Here is a 13,632-nt window from a genome sequence, read left to right on the forward strand (position 1 = left end):
GAAAACAGAAGCCCTCAGCTATTCTCACCCTCTTGCCCTTCAGAGGAGACTACATTTACCTACTGAATTTTATACACTCCATACTGAGTCCCCATCCTACCATGCCTAATCGCAGCCCCTCATAGCCACATTGGCCTAATTCGTATTTACTCCCTCCAGATAACCACTATTAGCTCCTAACATCAGTCCTTTATTTTCTACTGCTTACTCTGTCTCATTGTTAAGATAATATTATCTGTTATCCCTGATTTCTATACATTCCTAAGTCATACCTTTTGTGTTGTAAATTTTATCTTATTTATATGCCGTTGTGCTGTGTGATTTGGACCAGAGTACTGGAATCAAGTCTCAAATAGACTGTCAAATAGATCTATTTGAGACTTGATTCCTCTTGAGGCTTCTTCCCCATAATCTTAGAGAGTTCCTCCTTGCTGTTGTTGCTTTTGGCTTTCTCAGCTGGGGGCTTGGATCTGGACGTTTGTGAAGCCGCTTTGTGACAACGTCTTGTAAAAACGCAATACAAATTCTGAAAATTCTGAAATTATTGAGACAAATGCATAGAGAGAAATGCATAAAGTTGCTTTTCTTCAAAGCTGTTTGATGACTAAGCATAACTAATGACTAATTGGGCTAGTCCACCTAGCTCACGGTATCATGCTAAATGAAGTGTTTCACTCCAGTAATCAGCAGGAAGATTTGCACAATGCTCATCAGTTGGCTAATTCCCCAATCCACTTATCATTATTAAGTCTTGATTAGAGGGAATTTATGGCACTGCAGAGAAACAAGCTACAGATGTTAATATGTTAATAATTCTCCCTTGGGCCACAGAAAGAAAGGTTGTAGTAATTATTTACAATAATGGCACAATGAGAATGAACAATAGCAATCAATATGAGAGAGAGAGAGAGAGAGAGAGAGAGAGAGAGAGAGAGAGAGTAAAATGCTCACAACACATGGCTTTAGAAGTAAACACTTAAATTCTTAATAAGTATTTGAGCACTGGCCATGTTATTTTGTGCACTTTATAATGACCCTGCACAGCTTTAATAAACAGTGAGTTGAAGAGAGCAGAGAAGGTTGTGTGAATTGCCAACCTGACAGCAAAGCACTCTCACCACTGTTTCAAATCACACAAACCTGTTTGGATCAAACACTGTGTTAAAACACACACACACACACACACACACACACACACACACATGTGCGTGCACGCGCACACAGACTGTAATGCTCTGGATGTTCCTGGGCATGCTAAGACAAACAAGTTAAAACAGCATCATTGTTTGCTATTCATTTAAAAGGCTTTTATAGTTCTCTTTTATTTTTCTTACAGCTTCCTTGTAGATGTCCTCCCTGGGAAGCAGTGTAGGTTGAATCATAAAGAATTGCTCTTTCAATAACTGATTATGTACAGTAGAAGCTAACATGGCTCATTTGGAGAAAGACAATAGCGAGAGTGCTGTATATGAACGGCAGGGGGAGCTCTAAGCACAGGCAAAATTCAGTGCCGTTTCTGCGAGGTGGGGACGCGGTTCGTTCTAATTGACCGGCCAGCCAGGGCCTTTAATGATTAGGTAGAATAAATCAGTAATGTAGGACCACCTCTTCGCATATTTCTATTATACTTGCTCAGATTTTAAAACTGTTTATTATTTATGCAAGGTTATTGGCTCTTTTTTATATGTAGCAAAAGGTTGATTTGTTGTTTTGACCAGTTTGTTTGATGAAACGCTGTATCTCTTAGGACTGGAACATTATTTAGGTGTATAAATTAATTGCGTTGCAGTGTTTGGGTCGATTTTACACTGTATGGTAGGCCTACACAAGACAATGTTTAAGTACATTTTTAAATGGTTTTGTTTTGTTTTTCTAACATAGGGAAATTGAAATTTCAGGGTAAAGGTTTGTATTCTAGGTTGTATATGCAGAATATTAACCTTTTTATACAAGTGATGTTTTACTAAACAAATAAATAATTTTGTTAGTTTGAAGGTGATTTAGCTAGCCAAATAACAACTTAAATCGTTTAGTATGAACAAACAGACCGAAAATTATAAAAAGATACAGATGTACATAGACAAATTTTACTTTAGTTTTGTGCAAACTTAGATTAGAAAATTAGATTTTTACCCCTTTTTTTGCTCCAGTATGGGGAATTGTTAAATGGCACCTGGCAACCCTATTTATGGCTGTAGAGGAGGCCAGTACGTTTGTCTATTTCATTTGTACTTCTCTTGCTGCCTTGGTTACAGTAAAAAGCTTCTGCATTAAACCATGACGTATGAAACCTGCTTTTCTTTTTGTTTGGATCCGATGGAGCCTAATTGCTGTAGCTCTAATTGATTTGTTTCCATAGCAGAAGATTAGCTGAACCCAGGTGTGCCGCTGAGTGCGCTGCTATCGTTTCCCCTCTCTGTTTTGCATTAATTCACAAGTTTATTGATGTCATTCCCAGAGTGACCTTTCACCATCACTGCTTTAATAGTGCTGAGCTTAAAGCTCCTGACAGATGGCTGCTTCACGGGCAAAGAGACAGCACAGTGCTCTAGTGAAGCTGGGACACTGATCCAACCTATGCTGTTAGCATTAGCACCAGATAAAGGATACCACACTGCAAAGGAAAGATTCCTTTGGGTTCCTCAGCAGATTGCTTGCTCCTTTGTTTGGTGTGTGTGTGTGTGTGTGCAAGACAGATGAAGACAGAGAGAGAGAGAGAGAGAGAGAGAGAGCAAGAGGCAAGAGAGAGAGAGAGAAAGAGAGAAAACAGAGATGGTTCTGGCCTTAGAAAAAGACACAGAAATTCCTGGGATTGTGGAATAAATTTCAGAAGTACCCATCTCTCAGAGGATGCTGTACCTTCACATACACTGTACCTTTCAGACCGTACATAATAATGAACATGATGTTAATGAGAAAAAGAGAACAGTCCACCAAAGTGAGATTCACAGTACCCATAGAGACCACAGATATCATGTTACAGTATTCAAAATGATTAAGCTATATTCTGCATGGGACTCTGAAAACAAGCAAAAACATGCAAACAACAATGGCCATAAAATCCCATCCATTCTGTGACCTTTGTTCCTGTCTAAAAAGGGAAATATGGAGAGAAAAAGAGAAGGAGGGAGAGAGGCACAGAGAGAGAGAGAGAGAGAGAGAGAGAGAGAGAGAGAGAGAGAGAGAGAGAGAGAGAGAAGAATGACACTATTGTTCCATTAAGCTACTCTATAAATAGCTGCTCTATCTGGCCAATGAGCTGAGGGCTGCTATAACGGCCATATCTTTATGCCAATGAGGAGATATAAATGGTGCAGTATGGCTGAAGAGAGAGAGAGAGAGAGAGAGAGAGAGAGAGAGAGAGAGAGAGAGAGAGGCAGATATTGATCACTGCCAAATGAGCACAGTTGAGAGTAAGCATTAGAACATGGTCTTGTAATGTGACCTGAAGGTTCTGTAGAAAACCCAAGAACTGCCTTGTTTCTGCTTAGTTTTTAGCTTGAGATCCATCTGATTCTTTAGGACTCAGATATGCCAGGTTGATAATTGAGCTTTCATCCAGTTGTCAACAAAATCACAGTTTGAAATTGTGCACAAGATGTCTTGGAAACATACTGATGGCAAATCAGAATCCATTCCAACAGTTCTTCCACATACAACAATGATTTGCAACTCTAATTACTAAGATAGATATGTTCTGTGTTTTTTAGCTACCTATTGAGAAGGTTAGGCACTTAAACAATGAATGACCATAGAGAAGATGGCAAAATAAAATTAGAAAGAAAAAAGAAAAGACAGATACACAACAAAAATCATTAAACATGAAATAATGACAAACAATAAATAGAATAAAAATACAGTTAAGGCAGCAATAAAAATTGCTATCACAGTCAAGACTAAGGAAATGGGTTATTAGACAAACTGAGTAAATGCTAAAACTGGGACTGACCTCCCAAAAGTGTAGTACCTTACTAGCCATCTTAATGAAAAGCCTTATGCAACTGCATGTTTGGGGAACCAGTATAGGGATCAGTTTTGCTGAACTTCCCTTTGGGTTTCTCTGACAAAGTCTGCAGGGGGCTGATTTTTCATTAGTTGGTGAAGAAATGATTACATAGAGAATCTCATCAGAAAAAAGAGCAATACAAAAACACAGTTGACGAAGTAGAGTCACGTGATTGCTGAGGTTTAGAAGAAAGCCCATGCATCAAGCTCCTCCCTCCTGGCTAATATATTCACAGGTAACGTTCTCCATGTTTTCGCACCACTCTACCTACCCATCTTTTACCTGTTCTCCATGACTCCTACAATCTACTTGTCACGGTTAGTCCCTTCCAGCTTCTATGTTCCATGTTTTCCCTGTCTTGTGTATTTCAGCTCTATGCCGTAGTTTCGTTTTCTCCGCCCCGCGTTTGCTTTTCCACACCTGTCCCTCGTTTCTAGCCTTGTTAGGTTCATGTACTTAAACCCTGTCTGAGGCCCTGTTTACGGCTGTTCTTTGAATGTTTGGATGTGTTAGAAAGCCCGTATGTTATCTTAACCGTTTGTTTTTCCGTACCTCCGTGTATTATTTCATAGTCTCTGTTATAGCCTGCTTCGTGTGTTTTGTTTTTAGTTTATCATGTATTCTAGTGCTCTACGACTCTGGATTTGTCGCTAATATATGCTCTTCTCCGCACACCGTTACACTACTATAGGAACTATATTATCTGGGACTTTCTTTTTTCTTTTTCTAGTTCAAATGGCAACTGCCCAGACCTTTAGAGTTCTTTTCTTTTTTTAATGCAGTTTTGTTTACTGCAAAATCAGTTGATTTAACTAAAGAATGTGATCCAGACTTTATTTACATCTCTTACATTAAAACAAAACAACATGCATTTTGCGGAAGCAAATGGTCAGGGTGAGCGAAGATTAGCAGGAGAGAGATCACGCAGCTGCCGCACTGCCCCCTTGCATAAGTGTGGAAGGGAACAGGACAGAGAGCATGCATTCTGTTAGTGTGGTCCTGAACTGCTCTGAGTACCAGTGTGGTGCCTTTGGACAATAAGCATATCTTCCAGCAGAGGTTTGTTGGTATGTACCTGACTATTCCCTGGCCACCAACATGCAGCAGTCACCATTCCCTGCAGTCAGAAGAAGTGCATTATGGGACACACTGGAGTTGATACAAGATTGTGTGAGTGCAGGGACCCAGAAAATGGCCAGTTATTGAGAGCAAGCTGGGAGTGTGGGGTGTTCTATTCAATTGGTGAATGTGGCACAAGCGTTGATCATAAAATGTGAAAGAGAGACTCAAAGAAGATGGAATTTGTGCCATGGAGTATTGGAATTTCATTATATTCTAAACCCAAAGAGAAGCAGGTATGGGTAGATGGCTTTTTAACCTGTTTTATTGAGGAGAGCACAGCCAGTGTCCACATGCAGTGTCCTTTACTGTTGTGCTGTTGTGAACCTTAACATTTTAATGGATTAAAAGAACCCTTCCAAGAGAAACCTCTATGAAAATATCTTCTTTTCAAAGCAAGTTAAAAGAAAAAATGAATACAAAACAAATTTAAGATGCAGAAGTATTTAAATCCAAAGGACTAGTTTTTGTGGAAGCCTCCATGGGGCGAGCACTAGCCTGTAGGCAGTGGGGTCACTACATGCCCCAACAGAGGCAATGACCCAGCAGAAAGAAGACCGTCAGATCAAACTGGCTCTGTTGTTTCACAAGTGGGCTGTCACAGTGGAATCAAAGGCACATCGTGGCCACGAGGTCCTCCTCAGCTCTGATGCACTGGCGCTACTCACAGATCGCATCACTGGACACTGACTGGCCCATAATAACCACCAATAAAGGGTCTGACATCAGGCTGCCATGTCTACAACCACAAATAGTCATAGGACAATAGTGGGTTGTGCCCAGTGCAATGACAAACCCCACATGGTCTCTAATGGTCACTGAATGAAAGCAAATCTCTCTTGCAGGGTGGAAAGGTAGTATTTCAAAATGGCAAATAGGTAGAGTGTGTACAAGTAAGTGTCACAGCCATCTTAAGATGAGGATGCGAAAATGCTTTACATGTGTTTACAAATTAACATTATGTTAATCCTAAATAATAATTCCTTAGACTCTTAATAATTAAGAATAATTTTAATTAAAATAATTTTAATTAACAATCATTTTTAAAAGATTAAATCTTTAACCTTGTTGTCAAAGACTAAGTTCTCAAACTAAAATTCTGGACAGCCACAGAAGTTGCAGCTCAACATCGTATGCAACTCAACAGTTAAGTGGAGGGTTTAACCAGGTGTGGTCCAGTGAGGGAAGCACTAAACTGTAGAGTGCTAAGGCCTTCCAAGATCAGTGTGACAGCACTGAATGCAAAGACAATATAACACATACATGTATCTTAGGGCTTTCACAGTACCTCTTTCTCTTCACAGTGTAAATATAGGGAAATTCTAAGTGTGTTTACATGTTCTGGCTGTAATAGACACCCTTTCACTCTGCAAAATCAGTGAAATCTGGCAGTTCTTGCAAGTACTCCACCAGCATTGTGTATATTTTCTTTGGTGAGGATTGTACCTCAGCAGAGTTTCACACCTCCTGTAAGTGCACGAAAGTTATGCTTGGGCCAGGTCCTGTTACACCTTCATAATGAAGGCAAACAGGACAGAAATGTAATCACAGCTGCCCCTTATAAAACCTGCCCTGTGTTTTCCATAACGCATGCCACACTAGGCAGACAGTGCCAAGTCAAACAGCATGCATTGTATAGTAGCATTTGCTACGGACAACAGCTTAGTTGAACACATTTGCTTCGATCCCACCCTGGGTTTGAGACATGAATGGCTTGTCAATAATGTACTGATTAGCAATCTGTCACAATTGAAGTATAGTCTAGACGCAAAGCTCAATTATAAATAATGATCATTAAAACAGTTACGCCTGACATTGGTTGTTCATCAAAAAGGCTTATTGTTTGTTCATCTATAAATGTGTCTGGAATTTTAGTTTCAGTAATATAACTCTCTTGGCCCATATCTGGGTTATGTAGTTTTCATTAAAGACAACTATCCTGTTTTAGCGGAGAAGATAAATATTTGAGAAGGAAATGGGATTTGGAACTTTGGAGTTTGAGAGAGAATGAAAACATGTCAGTGCAAAGAATGTTTACTGTGTTTGATCACACTGTTCTCAAACAGACCACAATGTTTCTTTTGAGTCCTTGAACGGTTTGTGGAAAGACGACTGCAATAACAATACATTAAGTGACCTACTTTTGAAGAGATGTTCCACAGAAAAGGCACAAGAGGCTTTTGTTTTCTCTTAGAAACAGGATTCACAGTTATTTTTGTCCTGCACAAACAAAAACACCCTGATGACATGACATAATGAATGAGACATTTTACTCATCCACTCTCCCCACATCCAGCACACAAAATATTTCAATGTGGGAGAAAAAGCAAAGCCCTTATCTGTTCTAATTACCCTTCGTGATAAAATGTTGTAAGTAAAAGCAACAGCTTAGAATTTCTGTACATTGGATAGAGCATTTTGCTGGCCAGCACCATATTCACAACCCACTTTATAAGATACATTAATTTATTATACACGCCTTGCAAATGCACAGTTATAGACTGTAGTCCATTAGAGGCACAGTTGTCTTAATCAGGCTCAAGTCTTCAGCAGTGGTCAGTCTCTGAGCACAGCACCGGTTGGCTGGGAACATTTTGGCGGGAGAGCAGCCCCAACACCGCCGGGCCCAGTAAACTCAAACCAGCTCAAGGAATACAGCCTATAGCTGGCTGCTTATAAAATGCACCAATTGGTGTGGCAAATAGAGAGGCCAGTGACAGGCAGGTGTTTCTAATAAAGCAGGTTGGGAGTATATGTTGAGAGGGTGCAGGGTACACCAGCATGTGTTCTCGGGTGGAACCACATGCTGATTGAGGCAATGAACAGCCAGGGAGATTGAAGTCTATGCTGATCATATCACACCGCTCCTTCTTATCACAACCTGCACACCACTACTGATATCCTCTCAGTCAAGAAATAAAGGGGAAAAAAAAAGAAAACACACTTGAACACAGTCTTAGTATAATACTTAGTACTGTATTTTAATATAAATTACATTTATTTTCTTACCTTAATAAGCCCTATGTCACATATCAAAGATGCGGCAAAACAAAAAATATTGGACAGTGCATCCTTATGTCAAGACTCGAACATTGTATGCTGTTGTAATAAGTAATCCAAAGTAATCCACATGAGCCAACATCAACATAATCATCAGTGCTCAATGATTCATAGTGTATTTTGAACATTTTAGAGGCCAGAAGCTGAACATCCTCATATTTTCCAATGTAAACCTCTGTCCAGATGTTGTTGTTGGTAGTGTTATTGTTGTAGTGCACATAGTGTTTATGACCAGGTAAAGCTCTGTTTCAGTTTTAGTTTTGTTCTTCTCATGGGATTTGAGAGGATGGATGTGCTGGACTGAAATGTAGGCCAGACCATAGAAGCTATACAATAGGGGTCATTTGACTGGGGATTTCTCACAAATATCTCAGTAGTTCAGTGTTAAAATACCATTTTACTTCCAGTTGTCTAGACTTAGTCTGATAATTGTGAGAGCAGTTGTTCTCCCATATTTGTCTTTTAGACCTTTGCTTATGTTAATAAATTATGAAAATATGTGTCCGTTATTGCAACACACACGCAACAAGCTAATGATAGATTTCAGGTATTTCCTTTATTGAAGTTTAACATCAGTCACAGTACAGTTTTATTATACCTAATGCAGCCAGTTTGGTGAAGGGAAGAAACCTGAAATATTCTCTGAAAAACGCACTGAACACTATCTTAGGGTGTACAATGCATTCTATAGGTCACTCAGTGTATTTCCAGACTGGAATCTTTTCAGAGGGGAAAAAGTACACATTATTAGCTTGGGGATGTGAGGCCATGTCGGTATATTTATGTTAGTGTTGCACCTTAGGAAAAAAGTAATGCAGCGTTACAGTACTCTGCTTCTACAGTGCATTCATCCATGTTCTTTTTTAAAAGGTTCATATTTGTGTCAGAAACATCACTGCAACTACAGGTTTGTCCACTTCTGTTGTACTGCAGTGCAATACCAAAAACCTCATAATAACATTTTATTCATCTTTGTCATTTACACCCAGTTTGAATAATGGCCTACTTCATTATGTAGTAATGTTCTTAAATTTTAGATGTTTTTACATCAGTGTTCTGTTTAAGGTCATAAATAATTCATATGCTGTAAAACATGAAAATAAAACTTTGCTTTGTTTAGAAAGATAAATCACTTTGAATAATGAACTTGAAAAACAAATCAAACTTCTTCCTTGGACTAATTTAAAATGTCAGTGGTGATAAACTGCAGAATTTTTGTTAAGAGTCTTTGCTGTAAGGATCTTGATCAGACTGTCCCAATTTTATCTTGTTAAAAGATGGTTTTTTCCAAAGCACATTTTTGCCAGGGCTTAAAACATTTTATTAAAAATGTTTAATGCTGAATTTGTTTTTATTTATACAACATACAGGGTTACTTACATATGCTAATGGAACTTATAATACTCTTCCCTGACATTTAAAAAGCTTCTGGCAAAATTCAGTTTAATGTGTAATGCTGAGTCATTCATTTTCAGTGCTGAGTCAGGCAATTCCGAGAGAGAGAGAGAGAGAGAGAGAGAGAGAGAGAGAGAGAGAGAGAGAGAGAGAGAGAGAGAGAGAGAGAGAGAGAGAGAGAGAGAGAGAGAGAGAGAGAGAGAGAGAGAGAGAGAGAGAGAGAATGCATCTGAATGTCAGCTTTTGAGCTTTTTTCTAGTTCATGATATCTATTAATGCACAAACAGATCAAAACACAGAGAGAACAAAAACAATATACTAATGCTGACCTCATTTTAAAGCCCAATTGTGTTTAGACACTACACCTTAAACCTGGATTGAGGAGACAATGCAAACGAGTCACGGCAGTTGGCTTCTTTAAATCATTTTAGTAAACTCCCCAGGCATTAGAGCAAGTATTACATAAAAACTGAAGCTTACCTGAGCAAGATTGATGGCTGTGCTTTGCACTGTGGATATATAATGACATTTGGAACAAATTCATCAAGGAAGACATCACTGCTGAAAGATACTTATCCAATCCTCTATGAGAAAGGCATGTCCATGGCTGCTAGCCCAAAAAAGAATTTATACCCAATAAAAACCTCATTATAGCATACACATTTCTGATTATGAGAGTGTGACCGAGACCATCACGTATGAAGGTTAAATGGGTGCTCTGGTTGCTACGCTAGGGAGCTGGCTCTTTTATCCGGTGGTCAGCGCTTATGTTTACATTCTATCAGACTTGGGTTTGAGTCCTGGGTTGGGTGGCTGCCTATAGCCTTTGCTACACATGATGTCAGTAGTGGGATGGCAGTGAGACCATTGGAAGTGTGCCCCAGGTTGATGAACCCACCCCTGTTTTGAGGGGAGGGTGTAGCCCACTGTGATGACTCCTGATGAGAGGCATGGGTGTGATCCTGATGGAAAGGGCAGTTGTGTACAGAGGTAAGACAGTAAATGCATGTAGGGAGAAACACAAGATTTGTAGAATGTTAAATATATTTCTTTAGTAAAACCTAAAATACCTGGGGCTCATATAACATTATATCCATAGAGATGCAGAAATATTTTATGTCTCTGAAACCTTTTTGATTACTGCGTATTATTCTTCCTGCCTTTTCAATAGTGTCAACTGTATCAGCCATTGCAATCCTCCTTTGTTTGGGTGCATTATCCATCCTCCACAACAGTAGTTTCTCACCAGTTCTTTGTGATTCACATGGTTCGGAAAGACATGCAGGTCCTCCAATCTTGTTCTAATGTTAATAAATGACTATTCTGTCAATCAAATCATGCAAAATCAAATGAGATGGGTTGAAATCAATCACATGCCATGTTTTTAATACAGGTGACCTTTCAACGTTCCCCCCTGACTGGCATTCTGCACTGCTCCCCGATCTATGTTAATGTGATGGTCTAAATCAAGTCATACAGTAAGTATTTTGTTCCTTGGACAATGGTTCTGTTTAAATCTGTCCCATATCCTTCCAAGACATCTGAGACCCACTGAGCTGAGCTACATCTAAACACAAGCAAAATGACCTTCCCTCTGAATTTTTGCAGGTGTTACAAGCTGTTGATGGATTTAAAACAGAACATGCAATATGATCTGTTTCTCAAGAATGTGATTTCAGAGTTTACTTCAGTGACCATGACCACCTTTCACTGTCAGCAAACATGTGGACTTGATGATGCCTGTTTTCAACATTACAGCCAGATGCTCCTCCCAGTACTCACAAACAGCATCTCTCCCACCATTTACAGCAGTGATTACATATGTTGGGTGATCCAGTGTAACCTGAGACAGCAATGAAACTCTTGACCTACAAGGTCATCGTTGCATGCCAGTTTTCAACCACTACTGTGGAAAAGAATGAAATCAGGAATCAAGGTTTTTCTTACTTTATTTGACTCTTTCTTTAGAAATGAGTCACCTTTAGCTGTCTCCTTTAATTTGGCCTAATGCATAGGAACGTTTGTTATAAACACACACTGGCATGTACAATTACAGTGCTGCATGACCATAATGTTTCTGTCTACTGCAATATCATCATTTGTTCAGCTACTGAAAATGCACATGAGACAAGACCATCAGAGTGGTGGAACAAGAGACCAGTGACAAATTAGGAACAATTTAACCTGCCTGCAAAGTTTGCCCCAAATCATTCGGAATGACCTTGAAATCAAAAATGGGCTATTTCAGTATTTGTCTTAATAAAAAATTTCTCCCCATGAATGAGATTACATTCAAATGATAGATATTTCTATTAATCATGAGAGAACCCCCCCCCCAAAAAAAAGAAAGAATAAAAGAAAAAAAGTGTAGCAGAGAAATTATTTCTGTTTGTGGAGATTTTTCCCTTATAAAACAAGTGTAAACAGAGACTGAATGATGGCTTTGAGTGAGAAAGAAAATGTTCTTTTGGCTCTTGTCCCAGAATTACAAAGAAAGAAAAAAGAGAATGAAGTCATATATTAATCTTCAGTAATTGCAGGATACGCTGAAGTATATAGGACAGCATTTGGACATCATTTGAGCTGAACCCAACAGCATGGAAGTAGAGCACTAATTTTGGTTTTGGCAATGTACAATGCTATTAGAAATCCTCGAGGAATGTGGGCCGTGTGTTTTATTTCCACACTGAGTAAGAGAGAGGAGGAGAGCTACAGTCTGTTAAATGAAGCTTAAACTGCAGAGTTTTGGGGTGGACTGGTACAGTTTCGTATTACATTTTGTGTGGACAACATAAATGTTCTAAATTACCCAAATAATCCAACCAACACACCATTTAATAAAGACAACTAGTCAATAACATATTGAGAAGGGTTCTCATTTCGTTAATTTGCATATAATCTTTTAAAGAGCTGTCCAAAATTGTTTCCAGTTCGAGTAGTGCTGTTTGGTTGTGCTTGCCTGTGCTTACAGACGCACTTCCTGGGCCTGTTCTCACCAGGACAGTGGAGTGCAGCACACTGGAATGCATACCCCCACAGACCAAGAGTCAAAGAGTAGAAAGCAAGAAAGAGAAGTGAGCCTACATGCTCATTACCCCTAAATGCAATCAATTATTTATCAGTGCAAGTTCTCTCCTCACTTGCTCTTTTCTTTTTGGAAAGAAGAAAAAATCAGAATGTTTCATCACATCGACAGTGCTGTATTAATAAAACATCAGCTCTTTGCATGTAGTCATTCTTATTCCATACATCCCCCACCAGACACTCCCAATATTCTCTTTTAGTGCCACGATGCGCTCTAATGAAAAGGAATGACAGCAAGGATTGCTTTTTATTCTGAGGGCCAAGGTGAAATGCACCTCATTTGAACACACCTGGAGGCTGCGGAGGGAGGTTAGTGTTGGTGATCAAAGAACAAACCCATTCGTGAATGCGGAATCTCTGACACACATAGACGGTGTATCCTATTTCAGGGACAAGGACTGCATTATGGCTGGTGCTGTTCACAAAACACAACACACACACAAATGCACACTCGAAAACCATTTTAACCCGAGACTTTTACAAACACTATTTGTGCGTCGTTAAGGCTGATTCGCTCAGATAACCCTATTGTCTAGGGTTCAGCAACACCAACTCAAGAAGTCCCTCATTTTCTTCTTCACTGTCTCAGCCCTACTTTCATCAGTGGTGTATGGACTCTGGATGACAGATTAAGAAAGTAAAGTCTAATTTAAGGCAGCAGTAAAGCATTTCATGCAGATACATGTAGAAATGTGCCCTCTCAGCCATGTCTTTATGCAAAAACACCAATGACCTCTCTAACTTCATAGATAGAAGGTACATTATAGCATTCCACTTTTATCTTCAAAACCAAAGTTTCATTTATATTAGAAAATCCTAGAAATGTTATGAGCTGAGAACAGTGAGTACAGATACACCAATAAGTGAAGGCTGATGTTCAGACTAGTTGTAACAGCCAAGAAATTTTGCCCCAGGCATACAGCAATCCTGGGGTTCTCTGTAATGACTCGACTGCTGCCAGAGTGAAA

At 39.3% G+C, this 13,632-nt stretch overlaps 1 long non-coding RNA gene across 1 annotated transcript; it reads left to right on the top strand.

Annotated features, from left to right (window-relative positions):
* The first annotated feature begins 4,249 nt into the window (after positions 1-4,249).
* LOC145651866 (uncharacterized) lies at positions 4,250-12,438 on the top strand. Its single transcript, XR_014117944.1, has 3 exons — positions 4,250-4,323; positions 10,974-11,058; positions 11,189-12,438. It is a non-coding gene; the product is annotated as an uncharacterized LOC145651866 (long non-coding RNA).
* Positions 12,439-13,632: the final 1,194 nt, after the last annotated feature.

The sequence above is a fragment of the Electrophorus electricus genome, chromosome 17 (assembly GCF_041902795.1).
Source record: "Electrophorus electricus isolate QZ-2024a chromosome 17, ASM4190279v1, whole genome shotgun sequence".
NCBI lineage: Eukaryota > Metazoa > Chordata > Actinopteri > Gymnotiformes > Gymnotidae > Electrophorus > Electrophorus electricus.